Source organism: Rhopalosiphum maidis, chromosome 1 (assembly GCF_003676215.2).
Source record: "Rhopalosiphum maidis isolate BTI-1 chromosome 1, ASM367621v3, whole genome shotgun sequence".
Lineage (NCBI taxonomy): Eukaryota > Metazoa > Arthropoda > Insecta > Hemiptera > Aphididae > Rhopalosiphum > Rhopalosiphum maidis.
Genome location: NC_040877.1, coordinates 43,976,685 through 43,983,245, shown reverse-complemented (window position 1 = coordinate 43,983,245; position 6,561 = coordinate 43,976,685). Strand labels below are relative to the sequence as shown.

The window sequence follows — 6,561 nt, the reverse complement described above, 5'->3', positions numbered from 1 at the left end:
ATTATTTTATTTCAATTCTACGACTAACTTTCAGCAAAATTAGCTGAATTTGTTAATTCATCCAATCATAATATGATTTTTTTTTTAATTTTTTGATTGTTTGACCATCAATAAATATTTATTTAGAAATGTTATCATAAATTGCATCATGTTGATATATTATTTTATATATAAGATATAATATTATACTGCAAGAGCTAATATATGTATAATTATAGTTATTACTATTTTAATTTTGTTTCATTATCATAAATTAGGTTAAGAGAGATTCATGTAATATTCACAAAAAAGAAAAACAATTTTACATGAAAATGATTTCATTATTTACAAATTAAAATTATCTATTGAAACTATTAGCTAATTTTTATTTGAGCTTTTAAAATATTTATTTAGGAATAGTCGTCTAATGGGCTAATTTATAATACATAACTGGTATTTTAAATTAATATTATTACAAGCATATTATTATATTGATGAAATGTTTTTATATCTGACCTATACAATTACGCAAGACAGTGTCTTAGGTTAAAATTTAAAAACAATCAGCACTCTGTATTATAGTGTAGAATACGCGCTGAATATACTTTTATTATTATTAGATGGGAGGCGATCGGCCGACGGTATAATATAATGATATAATGATAGTTAACGGGGTGATTCATTTAACGTAAAACACTCATTGTTTCACAATACACTAACGGTTTTGAAAATATTTGTTTTAGCTAACTTTAAGAGGTTTAAAAGCAACATTTTCGGGGAAAAAAATATAATATTTTTAAATTTAAATTTTAAACTTTTTTTTTAATGAAAACATACTTGCATTTTTAATATATTGAAGTACTTCAAAAAATGTTCCGCTTTGGAATATGGAATTAAAATGCTAGTATCGCCGAAAAATTAATAACAATAAACTGTACGAAAAAAAATCTTTTTTAAACGACTTGAAACTATGTAAAAATAATTATATTTTAAAACGTAGCGAATAATATTATACAGTGTCTTACTGCGTTTAACGGACCGCTCCGCATAATATCATATTAATATAATATTATATCTATACACATCGATACCGGTACAAATATCGCATTTTATTTAATATAAAAATAATGTGTGTTGTGTACGTCGAGGGTTGCGCAGAATCCGCGAGTGCCAACGCCGTCGCCGCCACCGTCGCCGCAGATGAACCTCACGTACACGGAGACACACACACGAGTGTGTGCGTGCGGCGCGAGCGGACCGGAGCGACGGCAGTCGGTACGCGGACACTAGACACGTTGCGCGCTCGATCCACCACCGGCCACCACCCCGGCGTCGCGCCAGACATCGTGTCACAGGGTCGAAACGATAAATTAACGTCGCGTTGACAATATATACATTCGTTGTCGCGTCTGGTTAGTATAGTATGCAAATATTATATTACGTACGTATATATTAAAATATGTATTATTATTATGATTTGCACGACGAAATTCCGTTCTCCAATAATAGTAGCAATATTAATATTAATATTAATAATAATAATAATAATAATAATAATGACGATGACGATTACGACGTATTCAGTATAATATAATATTTGAACATGTAATAATATCATCATATAAATATTATAGTGTAATAAACAGTTAAAGTTGGCACGTTTCATTACGATACGATACTATAACGATACCGTCAAGCGCGTGTAGGACATGTGATGTGTGGGTAGAGAGCTGGTATAGGTATTGTGCAAAGCCGAAGACCATAAAACGTGATACCATATTTTCAATATCATATTTTTCTCATTGCGGTCTACAAACGTGTTATTCACGACGTCCACTTGATGTATTATCGAAACGCTGTTAATATGATGTTTAGTTATTAGATATGTGTGTGTGTGTGTGTGTGTGTGTGTATACATAGTGATACGTTTTTGATTATTTGTAGCTATCACTGTCTATGTCTATCACATTTTTACACATACATATATCATAATTCATAATATATCTGTCACTGTTGTTTTTCATATTTCAGTTCTTTTTCTCCTTCTCCACAACGTATTTATAATATGATATGTATATGCATGTTCGTTTTGATATTTAAATCGGCCGAATTTGGCGAACGAATCACGCGACAACAGCAATGCTGCAGAACAACAGCCATCCGTATTGTCACCGAACGTCATGTCGCGGTCAGCGGGTTGCGCGTATACGATTTTAAAATCGAATAACTTACTGTCGGTGAGTGTTTCTGTAATATAACGTTTCGTTATTTTGTTGATTTTTGGTCACGGGCACACCTTTTATACGGTAGCTCGTATAGCCGTATGCTCGCTGTTGTATACGAGAGAATCACGTTCACATTGTATAACATAATAATTCGTGATTTTTTTACTCAACTTTGTCTTGAAAACAATTCAATAACCATTAGAAATAGCTAAATTAAAGTTTTACACTTTGTTTTCTTACGTGCAGAATTAAAACTAAACAGATCACGATGGAAATATCGTTGTTTTTACAACAAAAAACCAATCAATCGTCCCATTACTTAACTTTGGTAAACCCTCGTGGGACATTCTTATTTATTTTATTAAATATAATATATTTTAATAAACTGTTTTAAAGCATATATGGTGGTGTAAATCTTTAAATTTTCTTTGAGCTTGATTCAAAATGCTATACCTCTAAAAATTACAAAAAATTACATCACAAAATAAATTAAAAAAAAAAAAACAATTATAATAAATTGAAAATCTACTAGGTACATTATTTATTATTGAATTTTACTAATATCGGAACTTTTAATTTGATTTAAAACAAAATAATATTCAATAACTACATACTTTAAAACGATATCTTATCAATAATTCTAAGCCTATAATATATCTTTACATTTTCGTTTTTCATGTAACGGTACTAGTAAATAATGATAAATTATAGAGCTAAGATTTATTTAGAATATAAAATACTAAAATATGAATATTCTGCAGGATTTAACTTTGTTAAAATATATACTAAAATATGCAAAATGAATATGAATAAATAAACAATGAAATTAATATAAGTTTTATTTTCATGCAATCATTGTGGATGTGCAACATCGTCTAATTTAAAAAAAAGATTAATGTTACTGTTTATAATATAATCTAATTCGTTTTTTTAGACTAATTTAGAATAAATGCATGTATGTAATTTTTAATACGTTTAATTTTTTTTGTTTAAGATAAAATCTCTAATTTTATGGAATTTAAATTATTTGTGTAATATTAATAAAAGTGGATAAGTAGGTAACCGGTATTCTGTAGATTAGATGTAGAGTATACCTCGTAATAATTGAGTAAGTCATATTGTAATGGATGTATTAAATTTGAATTCAATGATAAATCACTTCATACGAAAAATGGTTTCGAGCGGAGAGTATCGGAAATGGTCTGTCAGTCTATATATTCCAAAGCACATATTTTTTTTATATATAGTAATATATTTTCATATTATTAGTATGATGGGTTGAATTAATTATCACCAAAAATATAATATTTATTGTATTATTAAATATTTGAATAGTACCTATCTATATAATATTTATATCACATAATATTGTTATCATCGTTTGATTCAATAGTAATTTTTTTAGTAGGAATAATTTCGTAGTATAAATATGCAATGGCTTAAAATATATATCTAAATATTTTAAAAATTTCTATCTTTGCGTGTAGTAAGTTATAATAATATCTATAAACAATTTTGCCAAAAATAAGTTTGAATTATATTTATATCATTGAAATAATTAATATATTCACTAGTATTCCAGTATCTAAAATAGTAACCGCAGCTAATTGTCTATAGGTAAATTGGATAATATCAAAAATAAATAGTATTATTTAAGTTTTATTTTCATTCATCATGTTAAAGTATAAAAAAAAGTAACTAGTTAACTGGCTTTAATATCATTAAAAAAAAAAAAAAATTGACGTAGAAGAAATAATTACTATATTCTTGTGGTTTATTTAACTTCATTGAGAAGGTGAAAGACTGTGTAATTACATTATAATTTAATATAAGAAAGCTGACGGTTTTGAGAAAGGAATGTCTACAGGAAAAAGCTGTTTTCTCGACCATTATTATTTCATAACGTATTTCTCTAGAGACATGGAAATTCCTGAACGAATTTCATTAGCAGACCTCATAGGATTCATAACAGGAAAAAAATTATGGGTCAATTTTTGCTCAACAATAATGCAACAAAAACTCTAGTATGATTTTCTTAATTGTGTCTTTCTTATACTTTTAGATGCAAATTACATCGGCTTATGAGTTGTAGTTTTATCTTTACTTATTATATTGTAGTATTTTTACAAGAAAAAAACCCTTAAAGCTAAAGAGTACATAATAGACTTTTAAAAATTCTACTGTGTGAATCCTACATTTACATATAATACATTTTCTGTCGCATCACAATTTCCGGAATCAGCCAGTCATACGACTGCACTGTTGCCATTTGAGGTACTAGTTTGCATTTTTTATAATATTTCCTAACCGCCTCTTTAGTCTTTGGTTCATGAAATGTATTCTTAAAATTTTTAAGCTTAAAACTATATTTAATTATAACTTTAAACGGTTTTTGAACAATTTTTATTTACATTTTTATCAAAACTTAACTCACAGTTTACTACTAGCCATGACTATTTAAAGTTTAGACAAGATGGAAAATACCGAAGAAGTAATTTTATCTCTAAACACATTTTCTATTTATTTGCCTTCGTTTCAAAAGTTTAAATGGGTTTAACTACATAAACTATTTGTTCAACATACATGAACATTTTTAAAAATTATCCTGTACCTACTTAAGTATTGAAATTAAAATCCGCGATTTTAACTAAAATGATTATTTTGTTTTGTTTTTTTATTAAATATTATACTCGGTAGATAAAATTGTACATATTTTGTATTACGGACGTCTATGATATTTATATAAATGTATAGTTCATTGATAAACTCTAAATAGCTTTTTGATTTACTTAGCTACTTACATTTTTTTTTTTTTTTTTCATAAATCGTAATTGCTTTTCAATAACATAATATTATATATAATGAACAAGTCAAATATATTTTCAATATATATTCTATGAAAACAACGGAAAGTTCATGAGTATGGAATGTGAGCTATAAAAAAGTATAAAATAACCGGTCACGTATCAAAGCGTCTTTGATACATGAACAATACAATGTAAACTTGGCACCATCTATGTCTTTTGTAGTTTTTTAACGCCCAGTTTCTATAAAAAAAAAATAGTCATTTATTCACATGAAGTTTGAAATAAAAATCATGAAAGCGTAAACTTTTGATCTCACTATATTGAATCGCGATACAATAACGTTTGTAGTATAAATATTGAGAAATTTAGAATACAAACCATTAAATCATTTATTTTTTAAGCAATTTGAATGAATTAAATATATTTTATAGAAAAAATAGTTAATTAATAAATTAACATCAATATTTAAAAATGTTATATATTTTACTGATATATTTTTTTTAAATTAAGTGTATTTATATTGACCTTTAATAATATGGTTAAATTTGCTGTGAAGATTATGAGTACGTAACAGAAACAATTTAAATATTATTATAATCGTGATGAATAAGCAGGGCTATACTCAGACCGATTTTTTCATGTCATTTTTCCAGTGCACACTAGCCATCAAGCCTATTTTTAAGTGGCTAGTGCTTAGGTTAATTTTTTTATATAGTTTTGATAAAATTACGAATTAGTGTTTGGTTTAATTTTTAAATAAAACAATTCCTTATATTTTTACACATAGTTACAATAAACTATTGTTGTCACTTCTGTAAATATACCGCCTGTAACTACATGTAGATCAATATGTAAAAATATCAATATTTTGTTTTAAAATTTGGTAACTACTAGCTATATGTGGTAAATCAGAGTTCTAATCGTATTAGATTTCTCATTTTTCGGTCAATACTTAAAATATTTCAATACCTAGGGAGGGTCACTAACAGTGAAGTATAGTAAGTGTTATACAGGTATACATTATTGTCAATAGTGAACATTTGAATAAATAAAAAAAAGTTTACTGAAAGGATTTGAAATTAAATTATTACTGCGCCGAGTCTCCATAAGAAAGTTTTATCGCACGAACAAACTTTTATGATCACATTTTCCAATTGCTGTGCTTTAAACTTTGGTGTAATGTAGATGAATTCGTATGCATTTTTGAAAGTTATGATAGCGTTCCGAGGGAATGGAAAAAACACTGTTTATCGAGCACATATTATTTTGTTTAGGCACCCTACTCGTTATTTTTCAATAATCAAAATATATTTAATTCAGTTTTGTTTTTCTAGTTTTCAAACACAACATTTATTTGATTTATATTTTTACCGACTGAAATATGCATGTGATGGATGTGAGAAGTGTTGTAGTTGGTGTGTGTTCATTTGTGTACGTGTGTCAATGTGTACATTTTACGCATACGTATGTACGACTAATCCCGAAATGTCCTCTGGGATCCGATTAATTTTATTCTTCATTTCCACCACTCTCTGTCGTCTCTTATATAA

General features: G+C 27.3%; 1 protein-coding gene across 4 annotated transcripts in view; it reads left to right on the top strand.

Annotated features, from left to right (window-relative positions):
* The first annotated feature begins 1,236 nt into the window (after positions 1-1,236).
* The window catches only part of LOC113561286, a 104,538-nt gene continuing 99,213 nt past the window's right edge, over positions 1,237-6,561 (top strand). For 2 of the 4 annotated variants that reach the window (XM_026967612.1, XM_026967614.1), the window contains exon 1: positions 1,237-1,391. The gene's annotated coding sequence lies outside the window, so the exon portion shown is untranslated. Of the gene's footprint in view, positions 1,421-2,116; positions 2,217-6,561 lie in introns of all 4 variants that reach the window. The other 2 variants (XM_026967615.1, XM_026967613.1) reach the window with 2 other exon arrangements.